The sequence below is a fragment of the Pongo abelii genome, chromosome 2, assembly GCF_028885655.2.
Source record: "Pongo abelii isolate AG06213 chromosome 2, NHGRI_mPonAbe1-v2.0_pri, whole genome shotgun sequence".
NCBI lineage: Eukaryota > Metazoa > Chordata > Mammalia > Primates > Hominidae > Pongo > Pongo abelii.
Window position 1 is genome coordinate 6,094,346 of NC_085928.1, and position 25,797 is coordinate 6,120,142.

The window sequence follows — 25,797 nt, forward strand, 5'->3', positions numbered from 1 at the left end:
TTTCCGTGTAGAAATTCTCAAAAATGGAAAGCAGAGGCCTCTGAGGGGAATGTGGCAGCCTTTTCTCCTTCTTCACTTTTATTCATCTTCTGGAAAGGGGCACACATAAGCTGCATGGACTTCAGTCACCTTGGTTAATTTCCATCTGCCTCCTAGGGAGGAAGGGGAGGTTGGAGTGTGATGGGGGTTGGAGGGTCTACAGGCCCACAGGAGGATTGGATTAAAGGTGTCCCATGAAAAGCAGTATTTAAGATTAGATTCAGGCTGGGCACAGTGGCTCACGCCTGTAATCCCAGCACTTTGGGAGGACGAGGAGGGCGGATCACGAGGTCAGGATATCGAGACCATCCTGGCTAACATGGTGAAACCCCGTCCCTACTAAAAATACAAAAAAATTAGCCGGGCATGGTGGCGGGTGTCTGTAGTCCCAGCTACTCGGGAGGCTGAGGCAGGAGAATGGCGTGAACCTGGGAGGCAGAGCTTGCAGTGAGCCGAGATCGCGCCACTGCACTCCAGCCTGGGTGATAGAGCAAGACTCTGTCTCAAAAAAAAAAAAAAAAAAAAGATTAGATTCTGAGAGAGTCATTCCACCTGTGTCCCACACACCAGGTAAGGGATTGCTCTAGTGGCTCTAGTGTCTTCCAGGAGTTAGGTGAGAGCTTTGCCTGCTTTGTCTCAGTTCAGAAGAGTCTGTCCATGGGATGTGGAAAAAAACCCTGGAGCAGGAGCTGGACACTGATGTATCATTTAGCAATTGTTGCATAACAAGCCACCACAAACTTTGTTGCTTTAAGAAAACAGTGACTTAGTATTGTTTAGGACTCTATGGATCCACTGAGCGGTTCTGCTCTGGGCCAGGTTTGGCTGACCCTGGCTGGGCTCCCCATTGCAGTCATCCAGAAGCTCAGCTGGACTGGCAGGTCTAGCACAGCCTCACACACCTCTGCCAGTTGGCTAGCTGATGTCTGGGGTGGTGCCGTGTCTCCCTCCCTCCAGCAGGCTAGCCCGGGCTTGATCCTGGGGCAGTGGATGACACTCTATTTCCCGTGAGAGTAGAGCATGCAGGGCCTCCCAAAGCCTAGGTTTGTAATGGGTACCATAAACCAAAAAGTATCTGTGACAGGTCTCAATCAATTTAGAAAGTTTATTTTGCCAAGGTTAAGGACATGCCTGCGACACAGCCTCAGGAGGTCCTGACGACATGTGCCTAAGATAGTCAGGGTGCAGCTTGGTTTCATATAGTTTAGGGAGACATGAGACATCAATCAATATATGTAACATGTACATTGGTTTGGCCCAGAAAGGCGGGACAACTCGAAACAGGGAAGAGGCCTTCAGGTCATAGATAGAAAAGAGACAAACAATTGCATTCTTTTGAGTTTCTGATTAGCCTTTCGCTGAATGCACAATTTACAGGAATAGTCACGTGCCTTAGTCTGTCTTAGTGAACCAACAGGGCAGAGGAAGCAATCAGATATGCATTTGTCTCACATGAGCAGAGGGATGACTTTGAGTATTGCCTGTTGTTTGTCCTCAAGGAATTTCCTTGTGGGTAAATTGTAAGGGCGGTATGTAGCTTTTTAAAATCTTGACAGGGTGCAGTAGCTCATGCCTGTAATCCCAGCACTTTGGGAGGCTGAGGCAAGTGGATCACTTGGGGTCAAGAGTTTGAGATCAGCCTCACCAACATGGTGAAAGCCTGTCTCTACTAAAAATACAAAGGCTGAGGTGGGTGGATCACTTGAGGTCAAGAGTTTGAGACCAGCCTCACCAACATGGTGAAACCCGGTCTCTACTAAAAATATAAAAATTAGCTGGGTGTGGTGGTGGGCGCCTGTAATCCCAGCTACTCAGGAGACTGAGGCAGGAGAATTGCTTGAACCCAGGAGGCGGAGGTTGCAGTGAGCTGAGATCACGCCACTGCACCCCAGCCTGGGTGACAGAGTGAGACTCTGTCTCAAAATAAATAAATAAAATAAAATAAATAAAATAAATAAAACATCTGTAGCTGTGTTATTTAGGAATAGAATGGGAGGCAGGTTTGCCCTATGCAGTTCCCAGCTTGACTTTTCCCTCTGGCTTAGTGATTTTTGGGAGACTTATTTTCCTTTCACAGTACAACCTCACTCCATCACATTCTAAAGACCAAAACAAGGCATGAAGCCACCACAGATGTCACTGCTTGATGGGAGGAGCTGCTATGTCACACTGGGAAAGGCATGGATATTAGGCAAAAGCAAATTAAAACCACAATGAGATACCATCTCACACTCACTAGCACGGATATTATCAAAAACACAGAACCCAACCAGTCTGTTGGCGAAGATGTGAAGAAACTGGAACACTTGCACACTATTGGTGTGAATGTAAATGGTGCAGTGCTGTGGAAACAGTATAGCGGTTCCTTAGAGAAACCTAGAATTACTGGCCGGGCATGGTGGCTCACACCTGTAATCCCAGCATTTTGGGAGGCTGAGGTGGGCGGATCATCTGAGGTCAGGAGTTCGAGGCCAGCCTTGCAAACATGGTGAAACCTCATCTATACTAAAAATACAAAATTAGCCAGGCGTGGTGGTGGGAGCCTGCAATCCCAGCTACTCAGGAGGCTGAGGCAGGAGAATCACTTGAACCTAGGAGGCGGAGGTTGCAGTGAGCCAAGATTGTGCCACTGGACTCCAGCCTGGGTGGCAAGAATGAAATTCGATCTCAAAAAAAAAAAAAAAAAAAATTACCATGCAATTAAGCACTTCAACTTCTGGGTATATACTCAAAAGAATGAAAAGCAAGGCCTCAGATATTCGAACCCCCATGTTTATAGCAGCATTATTCATGACAGCCAAGAGGTGTCTGCTACATCTATTAACAGATGAATGGATAAACTAAATGTGGTGTATACATACACTGGAATGTTATTCAGCCTTAGAAAGGAAATTCTGACCCATGTTACCACATGGATGAAACTTAAATACAAGCTCAGTGAAATAAACCAGTCATAAAAAGACAAATACTGTATGATTCCACTTTTTTTTTTTTTTTTTTTGAGATGGAATCTTGCTCCATTGCCCAGGCTGGAGTGCGGTGGTGTGATCTCGGCTCACTGCAACCTCTGCCTCCCAGGTTCAAGCAATTCTCCTGCCTCAGCCTCCCAAGTAGCTGGGATTACAGGCGTGTGCCACCATGCCTGGCTAATTTTTTGTATTTTCAGTAGAGGCGGGGTTTCACCATATTGGCCAGACTGGTCTTGAACTGCTGACCTCATGATCCACCCACCTTGGCCTCCCAAAGTGCTGGGATTACAGGCGTGAGCCACTGTGCCTGGCCGATTCCACTTTTACAAGGTCCCTAGAATAGTGAAACTCAAGAGACAGAAAGTGGAATGGTAGGTTCCAGGGGCTGGAGGAGTGAGGATGGGAGTTAGTGTTTTCGTGGGAACAGTTTCAGTTTGGGAAGATAAACACATTCTGAGATGGATGGTGGTGATGTTTGCACAACAATGTGAATGTACTTCACGCTGCTGAAGTGGACACAAAAATGCCTCAGGGAAAATGGGGACATGTTGGTTAAAGGGTACAAAGTTTCAGTTCAGTTAGATAGGATTACTTTTAAAATGTTTAAGATGGTAAACTAATGTTATACATATTTTACCAAAATGAAAAGAAAATTTAAAAACAGGCATGGATATAACTGGTGGAAGATTGGGACCATTTTTGCAAGTGATCCACCACAACTGGATCCTAAACTGTGGGACATTCCCCGTTTGCATTAGCCTCTTCGAGTATCAGTGACCTCAACTTTATTTTCATTTACTTGTTTATTAGAGACAGGGTCTCCTCTTGTCACCCAGGCTAAAGTGCAGTAGCGTGATCATGGCTCACTGTAGTCTTGACCTGCTGGGCTCAAGCGATCCTCTCACCTTGGCCTCCTGAGTAGCTGGGATTATGGCAAGCGCCACCACACCTGGCATCACCTTTAAATCGAGGATGAATTCATGCTCCTGTCTGCATGTTGAGGCTGGAAAAAAAATTGGAATTAATTATCTAAGATGTGTACCTGGCCAAGTCTATTCTTTTCATTTTAAATGGGAGACAATTAAACCTTATCCCGATAATCAGGCCCATGGCTTTGCAGTCACAGCCACAGGCTTGGGAGCAAACATGAAAAGGAAAAGAGAAGCCCCAGGTAGGCGCTGGGTCTAAAGGATGGGGCCTTCATTGAAAAGACAACAATGAAAAAATGAAGGGAAACTTGCTTGTGCTTTATTTAGCAGCTTGGGGGGATAGTCGAGCTCACCTCTAATTTTGCAAATTACAACAGGCCTGAGACTGCACATACTAGACAAGTGTTGTTTCTCTTCCCAAATTTTGGGACAGCTTTGGGGAATCACTCAGTCCAGCAATTCAAAGGAACTCTTTTTTATTTTTTAAAAGTTTTTACTAGAGACAGGGTCTCGCTCGGTCACCCAGGCTGGAGTGCAGTGTGGAACTCCTGGGCTCAAATGATCCTCCCACCTCAGCCTCCTGAGTAGCTGGGACTACAGGTGTGCACCATCATGCCCAGCTAACTTTTTTCTTATTTTATTTTATTGTAGAAAAGGGGTCTTGCTATGTTTGCCCAGGCTGGTCTTAAACTCCTGGCTTCAAGCAATCTTCCTGCCTCAGCCTCCCAAAGCACTGGGATTATAGGAGGGAGCCACTGTGCTCGGACCCGGAACTCCTTTTTTTGTTTGTTTTCACTGCATTTATTACTAATATATTAAAAAAGTTACACACACAAAAAAACTCATTCTCAGTTCTCCAACAGCTCTCATCCCTCCCTCTTGCCCATTCAACTCCTGCCCCATTTCCTGAGGGCCAGTTCGAAACTTAACCTGTTATCTGCCATTTTCACAGAAAACAATCAGTGCCAGGGATGTAGGGAAAGAGGATTGGAAGAGGGCAACAGTACTTTCCACATTCCACCCAAAGATAAGCAAGGTGGAGATTCACAGAATTCAAATGAAAGGACTGGTGGCCTCCCAATGACATAGTCTAACTAAAATGGGCTGGAAAGGATCTAGGTAGGGTAAAGCCATCTGAGGCTTTTTAAGACGTCTCATGGGCATGTGTCAGACCCAGAATGACCAACACCAAGAGAAGAATGGGAAGAATGGGGAGGACCAGGGAGGCAGTCGGATGGAGAGGTCACAATTCCCCCATGTTGGGAGGTGGAAAGTCTGGAGGGCACCAAGAGCCTTACTCATTTTGGCAGAAAAACTTACTCTATTGTTGGGAAGTCACAGACATGCTACAGACACTGAGAAAGGCTGTGAGGGGATGCAGAGTTTCACAAAGCACAGTGATCAAAGGCCGTAGCGGTGGGGATCGTGCTACCGACAGAGAAACTACGAAATCCAAAAGCAGGAAGAGCGGCCTTTTAGGAAGTAAGTCTGTATCAGTCACTCAAACTTGACCCCAGATTAAACAACCTGGCTGAGTTCCACGAGCAGCTGACAACACTGGGAGTAAGGGGTGTCACATGAAAAGGACTTAAAACAAGCAGCTAGAAGAAAGGAAGGGTAGGAAACTGCTCCAGGGCTCTCAGGAATGGAGGGCAATACTGGGAACAGGTGGACAGATGCACAAGAAACAGCCCCAAAGAGGTTTCCTGTTCAGCAGTCATTTGACAAGGGGAAGATCCAGGAGGCAGCTGAAGGGAGCAAGGATTGGTTCCAAAGGCAAGTCTCTAGAGGCTGTGTCAGAAGAAAGTGTGTGCACCTCGCCGCAGTGATGCAGCACAACTCTGGACCCCACACGGGAGAAGGGGTGGCTAGGGTGGGTGTGTCACTGGTTGGGAGTGCTGGAAGAGCCTCATAGTAGCCATCACAGGGCCACAGGGAAATACATGGCGGCTGGTCACAGACGGCTCCTTCCACCCTGGATGGGAGGACACAGTCTCACAGAGGAGGGCTATTGATGCCTGGGTGGTGGAAGGTACAGAGGTCATCATATCAACAGTGGCCCTTTTTGGCAAAATGTCCACAGACTGGGCGGTGGGATTTGTCTTCCATAACCTGGGGGTCATCCTAGTAGGCTGGTATTCTTGATAAGAGACCAGCTTTCGAGCCTTTGAGGGTTTCTCTGTTCTTTGTGAAGGCTTTGCCTGGCGGGACCCCCATGGCCTGGCCCCGGAAAAGGAGGTTCGGCATTGACTGCCCACCAACCACAATCATATGGGCTAGGCCTGGGGCCAAGGCCTCCTGGCATTGGGCCTCTACCCTGAGGAGGAGGTGGGAGGCTCAGGAGCGGTGGAATCAGCGGTCCCCTTGCTCTTGGAGGACCTCTGTGAGGAGCTGACTTAGGGTCATCAGGTTTTCCACTGGCCATGGGGGGTGGCTCAAGAAGGCTGGGTGATCCGATGGGACTCCCATCCTCGTCATCTCCAGTCTTTTCCCTCTCGGGCGGTAGGGGCTGCTGCTGTGGCGGGGGCTGGTGCTGATTCTGCTTCTTCCATTTCGGCATTGTGGTGGCAGCAAAGGCTGCAGTGGGATTTGGCCAGAGGAATTCTTAATGAAGGAACTGGACCAAGCCTCCAGCAGGGCACAGTTTCTGGCTGCAATGACTTATGTCCAGTCCCATGCAACCTGGGGCTGTGCTAATGCTCTCACTGGTTTGGACCCTTAGGTTGGCCACAGTGTTGCCCACACGGCTTCTGGCTTTGGTTTATAATCTCATGTTCAGCCATTGCCCCCAGATGGTGCACACCGTTTGAGGGTTACTAGTTTGAGCACAATGTATAGCTCACCTTTCCACATACATAGAGCTGGCATTGAGCATGAGTCTCTATGTCCCAAGGTGATTTCTCTCTTGGCGGCTTTAGAAGTCCATTCTCGCAAACACCCCAATCAGTCAGATAGGCTTACTATAGTGGAATCTCAAAGGAGAATGGGCTGAGATCTTGATTACTTTGTGTCCAAGAGGTAATTTGACCCCAGTGCAAAACTGCCAACTTTTCCCCAGCCACCAGCTCTGAGTAGCTAGCAGGTCCCATTACAATCTCCTTTTCCCAAGGCCATGGGTGCCCCTCCACACTTGCTTGTATTTACCTCGGAGGAGCCAGTTAATGACCCTTCGCAAAATCACAATTTGCTCTACAGTGACTTTTTTAGTTCACCTAGACAAAGAAGTAAAATACCACTTGTTTTACTTAAAACCAAACCATCAAGTCTCTCTAATTGTACACTTGCAACACCAAATAAATGATTACCCATCATCACAGCAGCCGTCACGGTAAACAATGAGGTTTGTTCCCCATGGGCCTTGACCACCACGTGCACACTTATCTTCCTAGAACTGTTCGGGCATCCCGCCAGGGGGAGTCACTTTAGCAGAGGAGGAAGGTCCCCCAGACTTCCCAGCGCCGGTGTTCTGCAGCGCCCTCTTGTGGCAGCAGCAAGGCCGTAGACTTTGAGCGTGGGCCTCTCCGCCTGGCTTTAGCAACCTGGACTGGCTGGCCCCTTTGCACTGAGTGAGCCCCCAGGGTCCTAAATCCAGTGTTTCGGAGGAGGAGGCTCAAGGAGATGTAAAGGGACTTCTGCCTTATGTGAAGTTTAGGTGCTAAAGCCTAAACCCAATTTACATTATAGTCAATTTGCCTGTGAAAATTCCTTAAACGGTCCTGAATTAATGGAATTTAGGGTCCTTGGGAGTTCAAAAGCTAAAAATAACTTTTTCTTCTTTTCAGCTTGGCTATGGTCTAGTTGCCCTGGGACAGTGAAGACCAAGGTCTAGTCTGAATGGAGGGAACAAGGGGAAGGCTAAGGGGTTCATAATAGTCGTACCTGCGCTGGGTGCGGTGGCTCACACCTGTAATCCCAGCAGTTTGGAAGGCCAAGGAGGGAGGATTGCTTGAGGCCAGGAGTTTGAGAACAGTCTCAAAAATGTAGCAAGACCCGTTTCTATGAAAAATAAAAAAATTTAGCTGGGCATGGTGGTGAGCACTTGTAGTCCTAACTACTTGGGAGGCTGGTGTGGGAGGATCACTTGAGCCCAGAGGTTGAGCCTGCAATGAGCCATGATTGCACCACTACTGCACTCCAGCATGTGCAACAGAGTGAGACTCTGTCTCAAAAGAAAAAAAAAAAAGCGCGGGCGCGGTGACTCACGGCTGTAATCCCAGAACTTTGGGAGGCTAAGGCAGGCGGATCACCTGAGTTTAGGAGTTCGAGACCAGCCTGACCAACACGGAGAAACCCCGTCTCTGCTAAAATTGCAAAATTAGTCGGGCATGGTGGCGCATGCCTGTAATCCCAGCTACACAGGAGGCTGAGGCAGGAGAATTGCTTGAATTCAGGAGGCAGAGGTTGCAGTGAGCCGAGATCGCACCATTGCATTCCTTCTGGGCAATGAGAGCAAAACTCTGTGTCACAAAAAAAAAAAAAAAAAAAAAGCCAATCCCCCTCCACCCTCAATGTCTGATTTGCTGCAAAGTTAATTGACCATATGATAATTCCAGCAAGTAACTGGTAATGTGGGACATAGTAGTCATGGATGTGTTATGCCAGTAGTATTCTTTCCTGCCTGCTATTTATAAATGTGGAAACTGAAGCTCAGAGAGAGCCTATATTTAGCTTTGAGTCGAGAATGGCCGCGTAGTGACCTCTTCCCAGCTCCGTTGGCTCATCAGATGCTCTGATCCCCAGGTGCAAACTCAGCTTAGACTCAGGCTGGGGCCCTCCCACCCAAGACATGGCAGAATGCCCTCCATTTGAGATTCAGACCAAGGGCTCTTGGAGGCTGTTGGAGTGGGATAAGCACCAATCAGGGGAGGGGAAACAGGGACATGGTTCTGAGGGACGACCAGGAGCTTTGTTCCTGTAGATCTTCAACAAATTCAAGATGGGGGTGAACAGCACAGAGAGGAGGTCAGGCAGATGTAACAGGAGGAGGCCAGGTGGGGAGGCTGGAAGCACCGCCTGTTTCTTGGGGATTAGAGAGTGTGGCTGATGTATATAGTGCTGGGGACGCTCTGGACTAGAGAGCTGGGTTGGGGGGTGCTAACTTAGGATGAGCCTGTAGTGCTATCGTGAGGGGTGAGCTTGGTGATGAGGGGAGGACACGGAAGATAGCACATCCACTAAAGCCCCACTCAGGTTGCCCAAAAAAGTGTGGCTTTTGGGTCCTAAACATAGGTGGAGACTGCCTGTCATCACCAAGAATAGGTGCTGATTGTGTGAAAATCACACGTGAATCCCTCGCAAACTTTGGGCTGAGCCCCTGGGTGGCTTTTCTCTCTGTTTGAAGCTTTCCCTGCATACTTTAACTCATGCGGTTTTCTCTCTTTGGGACTAGCCAAGCAGGGAGCATATTGAAGCAATGTGTCCATCAGTGGCAAGTGACAGAAAATCCAGCTCAAACTGATATAAAGAGAGTTTACTGACTCAGGGAACTGGCTTCAGGCCCAGCTCAAACAATACTGGGACCCTGTCTTCCTCACATGCCTGTCTCTGACTCACTGTGGTGGCCACATGTGGATTAAATGCCCACCCCTGGAGAACCTCCTGGACTGAGGGGAACAGCTGGTTCCCTGAGGACGGGTGCTGGGCTGGCAATTCCACTGACTCCCACCATTCTAGGGTTCTGAATGGTGGGAACCAAATGAAGTCTGCTCATCCCTGACCACAGAGGCATCTCCAAGGCCCAAGTCAAGATGAGAAAGATTCCACCTAAGCTGATGACTTTGATCACCCTAGATCAGCCAGGTCTCCTCCCAAATGTGATACTTGCCGGTGGGAACGTGAAAGTCCAGTTGGTCTAAGGGAATTGCTCCAGCTCTTTCTGGCGTCAAGCCCAGGCATGACTGTTTCCCAAGACTGCACAATTTTTTTTCCTGAAGCATCAAATTCCTTATCAGTTCGTAGCAGTCCAAATTCAGATTCTTGATGGGATTTCACTTTATGGAAGGATTCTGAGAAAAATAGATTGTCTTGGGCTTTTCTTACAAATGTCTTTCCAATTGCACTGTTATCTCTATTTCCCATATTTGGTAGAATGTGTTGTATAACCTGCTTATAGCAGGTTCTTAATAAATGTTCAAGTTTATTGCAAACTTTGCAGTCTATAAAGGGATTTTAATTATGTCCTTTCACTAATCTTTTTTTTGAGACAGGGTCTGGAGTGCAATGGCATGATCACGGCTCACTGCAGCCTTGACCTCCTGGGCTCAAGGGATCCTTCCACCTTGGCCTCCTGAGTATAGCTGGGACTACAGGCCTGTGCCACCATGCCTGGCTAATTTTTGTATTTTTAGGTAGAGACAGGTTATCCCCATGCTGTCCACGCTGGCCTCAAACTCCTAGGCTCAAGCAATCCTCCTGCCTCTGCCTCCCAAAGTGTTGGGATTACAGGTGTGAGCCACTGCCTCCGGTCTCTTTCGCTAGTCTTGAGAGAGAACTAATTAGTCTTGAGAGATGACCAGTCAGTGATTAATATATCCATTTTCTACTCTGGGCAACTGAGGTTCAGAGAGGTGAACTGACTTGCCCAAGATCACACAGGCTGGGTGGCAGTTCTGGGATTCACACTCAGGACTGCCTCACCCTCAAGCTGTGCTGTGTGTGCTTCATCAGGCTGCCTCCGCAGAGCATATGGAACAGAATTTTTCCATGGATTTTCCATGGATTTTCCATAGGATTGTCAGATAAAATACAGGATGCCTAGTTAAATTTGTATTTCAGATACCAAAGAAATTTTTTGGTATAAGTATATCTCAAATACACTTACTGCATGGGACACACTTATACTAAAAAATGGTGTTGCTTACTGAAATTCAAATGTAACTGAGTATCTTGCATTTTTATTTGCTAAGCCTAGTAACCCTAATTTAGAGGAGAAACTGTAATTTAATGGTCACTGAAGCCCCTGGAGTGACAGAGGTTTCCCAAGATCACATGGGGAGTTAGTGGCAAATCCAGGATTGGACCCAGTCTTCCTGTTCCCCAGTCCTGACCCTCTTGGGGTGGTTGTGAAGCCCTCTGAAGTCCCTGGAGCAGGGCGTGGTGGTAAGAACAGCTACTTTCTCTCTGCAGAGGCTGTCTGCATGGCCCATCCCCTCCCCAGCTGTCCCACTGGGCAAAACCAAGAAGTGAATCCCTGCATGGAAGAGATGAGAAGAGCGAGGTCACAGCAATTTAGAGAAGATGGTGTTGATTGAGATTTCCTGACAGGGAGCATGGGCTGCTCAGGAAGCAGCTAATTAAGCAGAAGACCCCAATTAAGAAGCAATTTGGGTCTTTGCAGCAAGCCCCAGCAGCCACCCAAGTGTAGCAGAGAAAACCACAGGCTCGGGTTCTTGCTCCCCACATTAGCTGACTGTGAGATCTCAGGACAGCTATTGAGCCTCCCTGGACATCTGTTTTTTTTGACTATGAAATGAGGGGTCATGCTGCTTAATATTGAAGGACCCTGCTGACTTCAAAGTGGACAATTCCAGGGAGTGGGAGGATTCTTTCCCTCCAATGCTGAAACATTTTCCACTGCATTCTAGTGTCTTTATAACCCTCTTTGCATTCCATTGAAGGCCAATTATTCTCTCAGTTGTAGTGGATTTGAATTCTAGTCTATAAACTCAGGTGTGCACAAATCGTACCTTTCTTTATTTTTTATATCCTATCTTAATTTCTCTTTCCAGATCCTATTCCTGTAGGGTGGCAACTCAATATTTCCCTTCTTCCTATTTCTAGGATGCATCTACACTCTCGAGGGATTAAATGTGGTGCTAAGTCATGGATGGGAGGGGTCAGTAGCCTCCACTGAGGTATCCTCGGTACCATCTGGGCCTCAGGAGTGGTCTTTGCTGGTTGTCAGGGAGATCACATTCCCATCTGCCGAGGATGCAGCCTGGCACAGTGGCTCATTCCAGCACTTTGGGAGGCTAAGGAGGGCAGATCACCTGAGGTCAGGAGTTCAAGTCCAGCCTGGCCAACATGGCGAAACTCCATCTCTACTAAAAATACAAAAATTAGCTGGGCATGGTGGCACGCACCTGTAGTCCCTGCTACTCAGGAGGCTGAGACAGGAGAATCGCTTAAACCCGGGAGGCAGAGGTTGCAGTGAGCCACTGCACTCCAGCCTGGGAAAGAGAGCAAGACTCTGTCTCAAAACAAACAAACAAACAAACTTCTTATTTTTATCCATTAGTGTAAGTATCAGCCTGGAGCCAGCCAGGAAAACACAAAGTTCTCTCATGGAATTTAATACAGGGAATTGGTTGCTCTGGTGGTGTAGGCAGTGGCAGTGAGGTTAGAGGGATTAGTTCAGCAGGAGGCCACTCCCATTCCTAGGAACAAAGAGAAGGTAATAGGTGTGACCCAAGAGTTGGGGTGCCCCATAGGAGCTAGAGCCATGGAAAGGGGCTTTCTGGTAGGCAATGGGACCACCGAAGTTCCCAGAGGAACCAGGCAGAGCTGAAGCCACAGAGGAGAAGGCCCTTCCTCTGCTGGAGATGTCAAGGGCACCCAGGGGAGAAATGCCCTGCTTTATCCTCTCTTCCCACCCTCCAGCGTTCCAGCACCAGTGGCCACTGACTGAGAAGCCAGAGGACAAGGGCAGGGCAGAAATGGACCCGAGTGCCCGTGGGCAGTTGACCAGCATGCTATGTATGGCTTTTATAAGTAACAAGAGTCAGTGTTTACTTTATAAGTAACAAGAGTCAGGCTCCGCTTAGTTTTGTTGGTTAAGATACACATTTCTCCATTTCCTTGGAGGCATCTGGGAACTTACTTCTCTTAACTGAAAAGTACTCTACTTGTTGGCTTAACTATTTCTCTATCCTTTGGCATTTGGGTCCATTCCAATTTTGTTGCTTCTACAAACAAAATAGATAGGAAGACCTTTTATATACAATGATTTAAGCTTTCTCTTACGTTCTTCCTTTCAGTTCAATTCTCCCTGGATGAGTCCTTATATGTCATCCATTAAAAAAATTTTTTTTCTGAGAGAAATAACTTCAATGTAGTGGAAACGGTTCTGCATTTAGAGCCATACTTGCTATGTGAGAATGCCTGTAAGCTTTATTTTTCTCAGCTTCAAAAAGAGCATCACACCTGGCCCATCTTCCTGGCAGCATTTGAGGAGATGGGCCTCATCACTGATACCAATATGATGCAAACCTGTGTGATGAGAGGCTGGTGACATCGAAGATGATAAGGACAATGAATATTGTAAGATGGGGACCAGTGGGCATGTCCTCGGGTGCTGGGAAGGAGCCCAGAGCCCACTAAACTTCATGAGCCCCATCATCTAACAACCTGAAGAGAACCATGTCTAGGCCTAACCTTGGCCGAGTCTGAGTCTCAGTGATTTCCCTGCAGCCTACAGACTGCTTGGCCAGGCAAAGTGTATTTAAATAATGAAAGCACACGCTAACACGGATGAAACACCTAAATGTAAGAGCTAAAACTATAAAACCCTTAGAAGAAAACACAGGGGAAAATCTTCATGACATTGGGTTTGGCAATAATTTCTTGGATAGGATACCAAAAGGATAGACAGCAAAAGCAATAATAGATAAATGGAATTACACCAAACTTAAACATTTCTTCACCTCAAAAGAACCAACAGAGTGAAAAGGCGACCTACAGAATAGGAGAAAATATTTACAAATCATATGTATGACAAGAGGCCAAAAACCAGAATATATAAAGAACTCCTACAACTTAACAACAACACAATAAAAAAATGAATAAGGGTCTTGAATAGACATTTCTCCAAAGAAGATATACAAATACCAACAAGCACACAAAAAGGTGCTCAGCAGCACTAACTAGTAGGGAAGTGCAAATCAAAACCACAATGAAGGCTGGGCGTGGTGGCTCATGCCTGTAATCTCAGTACATCGGGAGGCTGAGGCGGGCAGGTCACCTGAGGTCAGGAGTTAGAGATCAGCCGGGCCAACATGATGAAACCCCATCTCTACCAAAAAATACAAAAATTAGCTGGGAGTGGTGGCACACGCCTGTAATCCCAGCTACTGGGGAGGTGGGAGAATCACTTGAACCCGAGAGGTGGAGGTTGCGGTTAGCTGGGATACAGACACTGCGTTGCACTCCAGCCTGGGTGACAGAGTGAGACCCTGTCTCAAAAATATATTTATAATAATAAAAAATTTAAAAAAACCCACAGTGAAATGTCACTTCTATTAGGAAGTGAAATGTCACACCTATTAGGATGGCCACTATTGAAAAAAAAAAAAAGAAAATAACAGCTGTTGGCAAGAATGTGAAGAAATCAGAACCCTTGTTCTGATGTGGGAATGTAAAATGGTATAATCGCTGTGGAAAACAGTATGATGGTTCCTCAAAAAATTAAAGATAGACTTGCCATATGATCCAGCAATCCCACTTCTGGGTACATGTCCAAAAGAAGTGAAAGCAGAGACTCCAGTGGATATTTGCACATACATGTTCATAGCAGCATTATTCACAATAGCCAAGAGGTGGAAAGAACTTAAATGTCTATTGACAGATGAATGAATCCAGAAAATGTACTCTGTTCATATGATGGAATATTACTTATCCTTAAAAGGGAAAGGAATTCTGAGCCATGCTACGACATGGATGAACCTTGAGGACATTATGCTAAGTGAATAAGCCAGTCACAAAAGGAAAAATACTGTGTGATTCCACTTACATGAAGTACCTGGGGCAGTCAATTTCATAGACAGAAAACGGAATGGGGGGTGCCAGGGGCAAAGGGGAGGGGAAATAGCGAGTTAGTATATAAGAAGAGAGTTTCAGTTTTGCAAGATAAAAAAGTTCCAGAGGGCCAGGCGTGGTGGCTCAAGCCTGTAATCCTAGCACTTTGGGAGGCTGAGGTGGGCAGATCACCCAAGGTCAGAAGTTCAAGACCATCCTGACCAACATGGTGAAACCCTGTCTCTACTAAAAATATAAGAATTAGCCGGGGGTGGTGGCGGGTGCCTGTAATCCCAGCTATTCAGGAAGTTGAGGCAGAAGAATCACTTGAACTCAGGAGGTGGAGGTTGCAGTAAGCAGAGATTGTGCCATTGCACTCCAGCCTGGGCAAGAGAGTGAGACTCCATCTCAAAACAAAAAAAAAAAAACAAAAAAAAACAAAAAAAAGGGAAAAAAGAAAAGAAAAAGAAAAAGAAAAAATAGTTCTAGAGACTTGTTGCACAAGGATATTTAACACTACTGAACTGTATACTTACCCATGGTTAATATGGTAAAGTTAATGATTTTTGTTTTTTGTTTTTTTGGTTTTTTTTTTTTTTGAGATGGAGTTTCGCTCTTTTTTTGCCCAGGCTGGAGTGCACTGGCGTGATCTCGGCTCACTGCCCCCTGGGTTCAAGCAATTTTCCTGCCTCAGCCTCCCGAGCAGCTGGGATTGCAGGTGCCCGCCACCATGCCTGGCTAATTTTGTGTTTTTAGTAGAGATGAGGTTTCACCATGTTGGCCAGGCTGGTGTTGAACTCCTGACCTCGGGTGATGGGCCAACCTCAGCCTCCCAAAGTGCTGGGATTACAGGCATGAGCCACCGTGCTTGGCTGGTGGTTTGTGTGTGTGTGTGTGTGTGTGTGTGTGAGAGAGAGAGAGAAGTCTTGCTCTTGTGCCCCAGGCTTGAGGGCAATGGCTCAATCTCACCTCACTGCAACCTCCGCCTCCCAGGTTCAAATGATTCTCCTGCCTCTGCCTCCCAAGTAGCTGAGATTAAGGCTCCTGCCACCACGCCTGGCTAATTTTTGTATTTTTTAGCAGAGACGGAGTTTTACCATGTTGGCCAGGCTGGTCTCGAACTCCTGACCTCAGGTGATCTGCCTGCCTCGGCCTCCCAAAGTGCTGGGATTACAGACGTGAGCCACCGCGCCCAGCCTGGCTGGGTTTTACTACAGTTAAAACTCAGACACTGGTGGCCAAATCTTGTTAAATTTTCACATGCTTCCCTTACCTTCCCATGTTGCCAAATTCATTCCTACTTGTCACTGAAGCTGCAATGTCCAGTCCATAGATGGCTTATTTCACACAGCTTCTGGTGTAGGTTCCATCAGCTGGGAAAACTTTTCAGGTGGGAGTAACATGAAGCACATTTCTTTCTTTTTTGTGTGTGTGTTTTGTTTTTTTGTTTTTGTTTTTGTTTGAGATGGAGTCTTGCTCTGTCGCCCAGGCTGGAGTGCATGGCACAATCTCAGTTCACTGCAACCTCCACCTCCTGGGTTTAAATGATTCTCCTTCCTCAGCCTCCCCCGTAGCTGGAATTACAGGTACCTGCCACCACGCCTGGCTATTTTTTGTATTTTTAGTAGAGATGGGGTTTCACCATGTTGCCCAGGCTGGTCACTAACTCCTGACCTCAAGTGATCCACCCTCCTTGGGCTCCCAAAGTGTTGGGATTACAGGCATGAGCCACCGCACCCGGCCAGTCTTTAAGGTCTTGAGCTAGGTCTGGACCCATAGGCAGGTTGGATCTGGATCCTGGGCTCTGAAAGGTCACACTTAGTGGTGGAGACAGACATAAGAACAAATAATGAAGATGAAGCTATGCAGGCTGTGTTTATCCAGGCACGAGTGTTTAGTGGATGCAGATTGGTGCCAGGCACTGTGCTGGGTACATGCAGTGAACAGTGATGTCACCTCTGCCCTCTTTGAGCTTTCAACCTAGTGGAGGAAGTGAGTTAACAGGTGAGTAAACACGTATGTCTGTATACGCGTGGGTAATGGTACAAAGTTTGGTGAATGCTCTGAAGGGCATGAACAGGATGCAGCCATGGAGAACACCAGGTGTGGAGGGGTCCTGCTTACATTTGGTGGCCAGGGAAGACCTCTCCAGTCACGTAGCACAGTTATTGGCACGCAGTCCCCACCCTTCAGCATTCACTGTTGGTGGCTTCCGACTGCATGTCCCTGTGATTCAGCCTGTGGGCTTCCTCTGGCTTCAGGGGCGTGCCTGGCCAGTGTGAGGCAAATGAGAATTGTGGGGGTTTAACATCCCTGGCAGTAGCTCTCAGCAAATGATGGACAGGAGTTAGAGGATGAATATTCCAGCCACTGGAGCCCTGCACACCCACAGCTGTCTTCTGCTTGTTGATATACCTTGTACTGGCTCCCTTCTGTCCTTTTCTTACCCCCTCTCACTCGCTCACCAGTACTTCTGGAATCACCTTCCAAATGAACCGTTTGCATCACATCTGTGTCTCAGGACCTCATTGTTGGGGAGCTCACACTAAGACAGAGGTGACATTTACCCCAAGGCCTGAAGGATAAAAAGGAGCCGGTTAGCTAGGGTGTTGCAGGGACAGCTGTGGTGGCTGGAAGAGCATATGTGAAGACCCCATTTGAATCTACCATTTCCCAGAAACTGAGAAAGCTATTAAAACCTCCCCCCAAAAGTTCCAGGCCCACATAGTTTTGTGGGAGAATTCTTTCTAACTTCAAAGAGCAAAAAATGCAGATGTTATTTAAGCTTTTCCAGAACATTAAATGATTTAATTTATTTTTATAAATCCAATATTAACACTGATACCAAAATTCTACCAACATAGGATACAAATTAAAGGTAGAGACCTATCTCATATATATTGCCAAAATCCAAAATAAAATATTGGCAAATGGAATTCAGTAGTTCTTTAAAGGGCCTCATGGAGTTCACCCTAAGAATGTGAGGAGAGCTCACTAGATGACATCTATTACTATAATATGTCATATTAAATAATCAAAGGAAGAAAACTGTTATCTCAACAGATTAAAAAAAAGTTATTTGACAAAATCCAACATCCTTTCCTTGATTAAATAAAGTCCTTAGTAGAATCAGAATAGATGCATATTTCCTTAACATGAAGAAATATATGTGTATCAATATACACATATAAACATATTCATATATCTTTTTTGTCTGTTTTTGTTTTTTTTTTTCCTTTGTGTGGAGTACAGGATCTTGCTGTGTTGCCTGGGCAGATCTTGAACTTCTGGGCTTAAGCGATCTTCATACCTCTGCCTCCCTAAGTGCTGGGATTACAAGCGTGAACCACTGCGGCTGGCAAACATATTCATATTTATCTCAACTTGTGGGACTGGAAAGGTCTGTATGTGAATGAATTCCTGCTTTGAGGAGTGTGTGTCCACAGGTCATAAACTGCAGGCTCCAGGGTGCTCATTATCTTAAATGGCTACATGTCATCTTTTCACAAATGTCCTCTGGTATGGAAAGAGTAGTGATTAAAGATGAATTTCGGGATAGGTTATCTGAGATATGCTTCAGAATAGGGGCCAGAGGTGGGAGGGGAAGAAGATACAGATCAAACAGGTTTGCTGTGAGTTCGTTATTATTATTATTATTATTTTTTAGTTTGTTTTACTGACACGGAGTCTCGTTCTGTTGCCAGGCTGGAGTGCAGTGGCGCAATCTCAGCTCACTGCAACCTCCCCCTCCCAGGTTCAAGTGATTCTCCTGCCTCAGCCTCCCAAGTAGCTGGGATTACAGGTAGGCACCATCACGCCCAGCTAATTTTTTGTGTTTCTAATAGAGACGGGGCCTCACCATGTTGGCCAAGCTGGTTGTGAACTGCTGACCTCAAATGATCCACCTGCCTTGGCCTCCCAAAGTGCTGGGATTACAGGTGTGAGCCACCGTGCCCAGCCAAGCTGATCATTATTGAGCTGATCAATACTGAGCCCAGATGATGGGTACACAAGGCTCATTTATACTATTCTCTCTACATTTGCATATGTTTGGCATTTTCCATAATAAAAAGAAGGGGGAAAAAACCCTTAAAGTCATGCTAACCCTGCAGGACCAAGAAGCAGTGCCCAGTCACCCTGCTGGGACCCAGCTGAGGTTAGGGAAGATGACGTGGGACATAAAGTTAGCCCCATGCCCTCCCTCACAGCAGGCAAGCTTGGGCAGGCATTTGACCAGGAAGGTTGAATGGGGGTGGTGAGCTAGACATCAAGTTCTGCTCTGTGGGCCTTCTGTGCCCAATCGCATAGCAGTGTGTGAACCAGCAAGGCTCCAGGCACCGGGCGCTCCAACCACAGCAGCTCCTGTGCCCCTTTGCTCCCAGAAAAGGCCACATATTATACAATTGCATTTATGCGAAACGTCCAAAATAGGCACATCTATAGATGCAAAATGTGGATTAATGGCTTCCAGTGGATGCCGGGAGGGAGGAAATGGGGAGTGACTGCTAAAAGGTATAGGGTTTCTTTTGGGGGCAATCGAAATGCTCTAAAATTGATGGTGATAGTTGCACAACTCTATACTAAAAGCCATTGAATGGTGAATTGTATAGTATGTGAATCATATCACAATAAACCTGCTAAAAACCACTGAGCTGGGACTTTTCATGCCTTAGATTGGCAAAATTGATTAAAAGTCTAGGGACACAAATTCATATATTGTTGCTAAAAGTGTGAATGAATGCCATCTTTTTGAAGAGCATTTTGGCAATCTCTACTAGAATTTTTATTTATTTATTTTTTTTTAGACAGAGTTTTGCTCTTGTCGCCCAGGCTGGAGTGCAATGGCGTGATCTTAGCTCACTGCAACCTCCGCCTCATGGGTTCAAGCAATTCTACTGCCTCAGCCTCCCAAGTAGCTGGGACTACAGGCGCAGGCCATCATGCTTGGCTAACTTTTGCATTTTTAGTAGAGGTGGGGTTTCACCGTGTTGGCTAGACTGGTTTCGAACTCCTGATCTCATGTGATCTACCTGCCTCTGCCTCCTAAAGTGCTGGGGTTACAGACGTGAGCCAAGAGCCCCTCCAAGAATTAAAAATGCACAGACCCTTTTGACCCGGCGCCTCTGCTCGTGCCTAGCCCTGTGGAAATATTTGCAGTATATTCAGGTACCTCGGGGATCTGCTGGCACATTGTAAGAGCAAAGAAACTGGAAATACGGTAAATACACACCCACAGAAAACACAAGCATACAACAGAGTACAGCACAGCCGTTAGAAAGGAGGCGGATTAGCAGCGTGGATGTGAAAAGATCTGCCGAGATGTGTTTTAGGTGAAAAAAATGGCAAGGTCCAAAACAGTGGGCAGAGTGATTTTCTTTTTATAGGTAAAAAATGCTGGCATGCCAATGTCTTCAGGAAGGAAACAAAGAGGCATCGTTTCTGGGGAGAGTGACTGTGATGGAAAAAGTTTTAGTTTTCATTTTATAATCCTTTGGTATGGTTTGAATTTTGCAAACGTGGGCATTCATTAACTTTATTTTAAAAATACCACTGAGATTATCTGTGTGGCAGCATTACAGGCCATTTTCGTCTTCCTGCTTTTCCGTATTAAAAAAGAAAACCTTTTAAAATATCCTGTGGTCCAGAAAAATGTGTGTTGGTTCTGTATGTGCATGTGATGAGGTACTGCTGTCATCCCAGAGGACTCAAATTAGAGCTCATGCCCTCCCTCTCTGGGCCTGTTTCCCCTCCTCAGGAGAAGGCAGCATGAGGTGGGGGTGTGAGTGCAGGGGGGTGTTGCTGGCTCCAAGGTCCAGAGGCTGACTCCTCAGTGAGTGTTGGGCAGCTCCCCCTCCTCCTGCTCATCTTGTCCTGGGGCCAGAGGTGAAGGGTGAGAAAGCTGGAGTGGGGAGCAGGGTTGGCTCCTCTGAAACAGCAAAATGCAGGGTCTCAGAGGATGCCTGTGGCTGTAGAAGCAGCTGGGGGAAGCCTACGATCTAAGCCAGGGCTGCAGGGGCCTCTCTGAATGAAGGTTGGTGCACAGAGGCCTCCCAGACTGCCCTGAGAACGCCTGAGGCATGGAGCACGTGTGCGCGTGCATGCCTGTGTCTGTGCGTGTTAGTGTGTGTGGCTTGAAGAGCCTGGGGTGCCTGTGTTTGTGCTCCCACATGTATTTGTGGGGTTATCTCTCTGTTTCCTGCATGTGACAGAAGCTGATTTCTTGTTAAGCTCCGGGGCTCCTCTCTAGTTGGGCTCCTTCCCAGGTCTCTAGTTTTGTATTCGTAGTTTTAATATTTTTTTTTGAGACAGAGTTTTGCTCTTATCGCCCAGGCTGGAGTGCAATGGCACGATCTCGGCTTACTGCAACCTCCGCCTCCCAGGTTCAAGCGATTCTCCTGCCTCAGCCTCCTGAGTAGCTGGGATTACAGGCAGCCGCCACCATGCACAGCTAAATTTTTTTTTGTATTTTTAGTAGAGACGGGGTTTCACCATGTTGGCCAGGCTGGTCTTGAACTCCTGACCTCGGGTGATCCACCCACCTTGGCCTCCCAAAGTGCTGGGATTACAGGCATGTGCCACCACACCTGGCCTTTGTTTAAAAAGAACTGTCCCTCCCTCATTGTATGAACATCAGGCCTGACAAACCCTGACTCTGTCCTTGGCATATGTATATCTAGATTCACATCTATATCTGTGTCTTCCTTTCATATCTGTGCTCCAAGAACTTCCCTTTCTGGGGAGGGGACACAGCAGTGAAGACAGTGTTTTGGGGTGTCCCAGCTTTATCGTGGGACAATCAGGAAGACAGAGACTAGGAGATTGGCAGGGGTGGCCAGGCATGGGGCTGGGTGTGGCAGCACTCACTGCAGGGGTACATCTCTGTCTGTGCCTGTGTGTGTGCATCTGAATCTGGCACTGTGGGTGTGTGCCTGTAGCTGTGGGCTGTGTCTCCCTTCATCTGTGCAGCTGAGGTAACACCCCAGAATGTGTGTGCTGGGTTTGTCATTGGCAATGGTGTGGACTAATGAGTTCCCTTGGGGCCAGTCCCGGTAGTTGGAGCAAATCACTTGTTGCCAGGAGCCTAGAGCGGGGAGTGATGATTTCACCCACCCAGGGTGTCCAGATATCCCAGCTGGTCCCCAGAGGCCCTGCTCAACTCATCTGGTTGAGACCAAGACTGGGGCCTCTCACAGGGGCTCTAGCAGTGCAGTGATTTCTCATCCCCTTGGCCATCACCTGGTCACCAGTTTGGTACAGATGGTAGGCAGAGATAGCCAAGAGTGAGTATCAGGTTTCCATGGTGACAGGATATGTGAGTGTCCCAGGTCAGCAAGATCTTTGCAGGCAGTACTGGGGACAGGAGGCAGGGTTATTTTTCAAGCCGGCTCACTCCTGTTACAGAGCTGGCTCACAAGACTGGAGGAATCTCCAAGGTTGCTCAGAACATCAGTGGTCATTCTCTGCTTACCTGCAACCTGCAGACCCACCCACCAGGGTTTTCCACCCTGCTCCGTGCTCCCCGACGAAGCGGACCCCCATGGATGCCATCACAGAGGATTCCTTGATCTTGGGGTTCCAGTTGGATCCAGCCAATGGGAAGTGCCAGCAGGGCATCAGAGGCTGGGAGAAGAGCTAATTTGGGGTATTTTCCCCATGTACCCCTAGTTTTGGCAGTGACTGTGTGGCCTCAAACCTCCTCTCAGGCTTCCCCGTGGCCCATAGCTAGCTATTCTCACTGGTTCCAGGAAACCACTCCCTCTCCTGGACCCTTCAGGTTTAGGGGTGAGAGCTCCCTCCCCTCTGTTGCCAACCTCAGGTGCTGCACCATCTCCTGTTGTTCCCCTCAACCTTGCCCACATCTCAGGTAAATGGCCTGTTCATTAAACTTTTTTTCAGAAATCCCTGTGGAGTGAGACCTCTCTTTCTTGCTGGGGCTCTCCTGGTGCATAAAGTTACATAGAAATACAACTTATATTTCCTTGAGAAAATATATTTTCTTACACTTCGTTTTCTGTTTCTTGAATACAAGCTCCTTCTGGCCTCCAGGACTTTGAACCTGCTGTATCTTCTGGTTAAGAAATCATCTCTTCACCAATAAAACAAACAAAACATGTTTTACATATTTAGCTGAGCTTGGCACTCATTAAGGGCATAACAAATACTAGCTAGCATTACTGTTATTGTTACTGTTGTGTTAAATGTGTATAAAATCACAGGGTCTTAGAATGGAAATAGAGGTGCTCACTTGAATTGAAAGGGGCATGGTTTTAATGTAATAGGATATCTCAATCTAGTATTAGCTAATGTTTTGAAATATTGTATCTGTGCCAATAATTCATGTTTGGTGCATTTCTGTAATATCCTTTGTGTGCCTGTATTTTTCTTTTTTTTTTTGTGACAATCTTGCTCTTGTTGCCCAGGCTGGAGCGCAGTGGCGCGATCTCAGCTCACCGCAACTTCCGCCCCTGGATTCAAGCTCCTCCTGCCTTGGCCTCCTGAGTAGCTGGGATTACAGGTACCTGCCACCACCCCCGGCTAATTTTTGTACTTTTTAGTAGAGACGGGATTTCGCCTTGTTGGCCAGGCTAGTCTTGACCTCCTGACCTCAGGTGATCCGCCCATCTTGGCCTCCCAAAGTGCTGGGATTACAGGCGTGAGCCACCGCGCCTAGCCGTGCCTGTATTTTTCAAAAGAAGTGTTATATTTGGGACTTTCTTATTTGTTTTAAGTTGAAATATATTTCAATATTGCATGAAAGGCGAAAAACAGTAAGTATACAATGTTCATTCAATAAGTCAGTGTCTTGTTTCATTAAATGTCATTTAAAAATAAAATACATATGGTTAAAAAGTGAAAAAATATATTTCTTCAAAGGGGCCTTCCCTGACCACTGTCCAAATCAGGGACCCCATTATTCTCTCTCTGTCTCAGCCTATGCCTTTCACAGCAATTACCACATTTTGTAATCACAATTTTCCTTCCTAGGTTAAGGCTTGTCTCTCCCACTAAACTATTAGCTTGACAAAGGCTTTCTGAACTCATCTGCTGGTGTGCAGCTGTGTCCCCAGTGCTGTGTCTTAGTGAGCAGACACACTACGATACTGCAACAGAGGCCCCCAAACACAGCAGCGTGCATAACACTTATTTCTTCCCCACGTGATAATGCGGGCCTGTTGGCCAGGCTTTCATGGTGGTTTGAAGGTGTTCACAAGCTCCAGGGCCTCCGCAGACCACTTAACTCTTTAGCTACCAGGACACAACTTGGCCAGGCATTCTGACTCATGCCTGTAATCCCAACACTTTGGAAGGCCTAGGTGGGAGGATCGCTTGAGCCCAGGAGTTAGACACCAGCCTTAGCAATATAGTGAGGCTGTCTCTTAAAAAATAATTTAAAAATTAAAAAAATTTAAAAACCCTCTTATCCAGACCAATCCCACTCTCTTTGGCCTCAGCTTCAGGTCCAGGCTGCCCAGATCCTCATTCTCCCAACCAGAGGATCATCTGTGTGGCTTCCCAAACTACAGAGCAAGTTCCCTGAGAGGAAGTCGGTCTCTCACAAATGCCACAGGGCTACTGCATGCACTCTGTCACTTTATAAAATAGTACTTATTCCTTCTGTGGTTTACATCTGCCCACATCCCTGACCTTTGAGTGAGTTACTTCACCATTGTGCCTCAATTTCTTTATCTATAAAATGGGGATGACAATAGTTTGCCTCCTAGGACTGTTATAAGAGTTCAATGAGCAAAAAGAATTTGGACTTCAACTTAGCACATGACAGATGGTCTCTGAATAATAATCAACATTATTGTCTCTTGATTCTCTGGACTTGCCCATGAAATCCAGAGAGTGAAGTGCAACCAGAACTTCATTTTCTTCCTTTTTTTTTTTTTTGAGATGGAGTCTCACTCTTGTCGCCCAGGCTGGATTGCAATGGCACGGCCTCACTGCAACCTCCCCTCCCTGGTTCAAGCGATTCTCCTGCCCCAGCCTCCCGAGTAGCTGGGATTACAGGCGCCCTTCATCACGCCCAGCTAATTTTTTATATTTTTAGTAGAGTCGGGGTTTCACCATGTTGGTCAGGATGGTCTCGAACTCCTGACCTCAGGTGATTCACCCACCTCGGCCTCCCAAAGTGCTGGGATTACAGGCGTGAGCCACCGCACCCGGCCCAGTACTTCATTTTCAGATGCAGACATGAAGGACCAGAAGGCTGAAGCAACCTGCCCAAAGCCACCACTGTGCTGGCGGGTGGCCGAGTTTGGGTTTAATCCAGGCCCGAACCTCAGTTCCCTAAAGATAAAGTCGGGCTGATTATGGCACCTTTCTCAGGATTAGGTTGTGAGGCTCAGATGCCATCATGCAATCACGGCAGGCACACGGGGGCCCCTCTTCAAACGTCTGTGCGCTTCCCTTGTGCCCCGCCCTGGCACACAGCCGCCCCCGCGGAGCCCAGGGATCCCAGCCCGGCAGTCCTCCGTCAGCTGCTTCTGTTTGGATGGCGGGGACAGCTGGGCCGACAGAGAGGCCCATTGTCTCCGTCCTCTGGGGCTCTATTGTTGGGGCCTCCTCCTGGGTTGCAGCCCCACGGACACCCCCAGCTGTCGCTTGGGCCTGGCTCAGCTTACCCTGGCGGTGAGGGTGCGGGTCGGGAACGGAGACGCGTGCACCCTGAAGACAGTAACTAGGCCCGCTCTACAGAGGGAAACGCAGGCTCTGAGAGCCTACATGTCTTCGCCGGGAGTGCTTGTCTTGGAGCTGCTCGCAGACTGGGCCGGGGGTGGGCTCGGGTCGGAGAGGTCACGGGGCTCCTTAGGTCACAGGCGGCAGGGCCAGAGAAACTCCCCCGCCCCTACGTTTAACTCGCGGAAACAAGGGCCCAGAGACGCCAGCCCAAGGTCACACAGCGAAGCCCCGGTACAGCCCGCCGGGAACCTGGCGTTTCTGACCCCCAGCCTCTCGCCGTTTCTGCCCAGTTTGGGAAGCGCAGGAACAGGACCTACGGTGGTCGCGCCCCTTCCGCGACGCCGCGGTGAAACCCGCGCGGCCCTCCCGCCAGGGGGCGGAGCTTCGGAGCCAGGCGGGATTCCACCGGGTATTTGCCTGCGGAGGCGGGACTTCAGGCTTGA

The 25,797-nt window shown here is 47.6% G+C and overlaps 1 long non-coding RNA gene and 1 pseudogene across 3 annotated transcripts; both read right to left on the reverse strand.

Annotated features, from left to right (window-relative positions):
- Nucleotides 1–3,062: 3,062 nt before the first annotated feature.
- LOC129058430 (uncharacterized) lies at nt 3,063–25,783 on the reverse strand. 3 transcript variants are annotated; one of them, XR_008523499.1, is made up of 4 exons: nt 22,670–25,770; nt 16,793–17,243; nt 15,942–16,648; nt 3,063–4,011 (listed from the first exon to the last, which is right to left on the reverse strand). It is a non-coding gene; the product is annotated as an uncharacterized LOC129058430 (long non-coding RNA). The 3 variants fall into 3 exon arrangements; XR_008523498.1 differs by adding an exon at nt 7,817–7,933 and having other exon boundaries at nt 15,942–17,243; XR_008523497.1 differs by having other exon boundaries at nt 15,942–17,243; nt 22,670–25,783.
- Nucleotides 4,018–7,584, reverse strand: LOC129058429 (proline-rich protein 3-like; annotated as a pseudogene).
- Nucleotides 25,784–25,797: the final 14 nt, after the last annotated feature.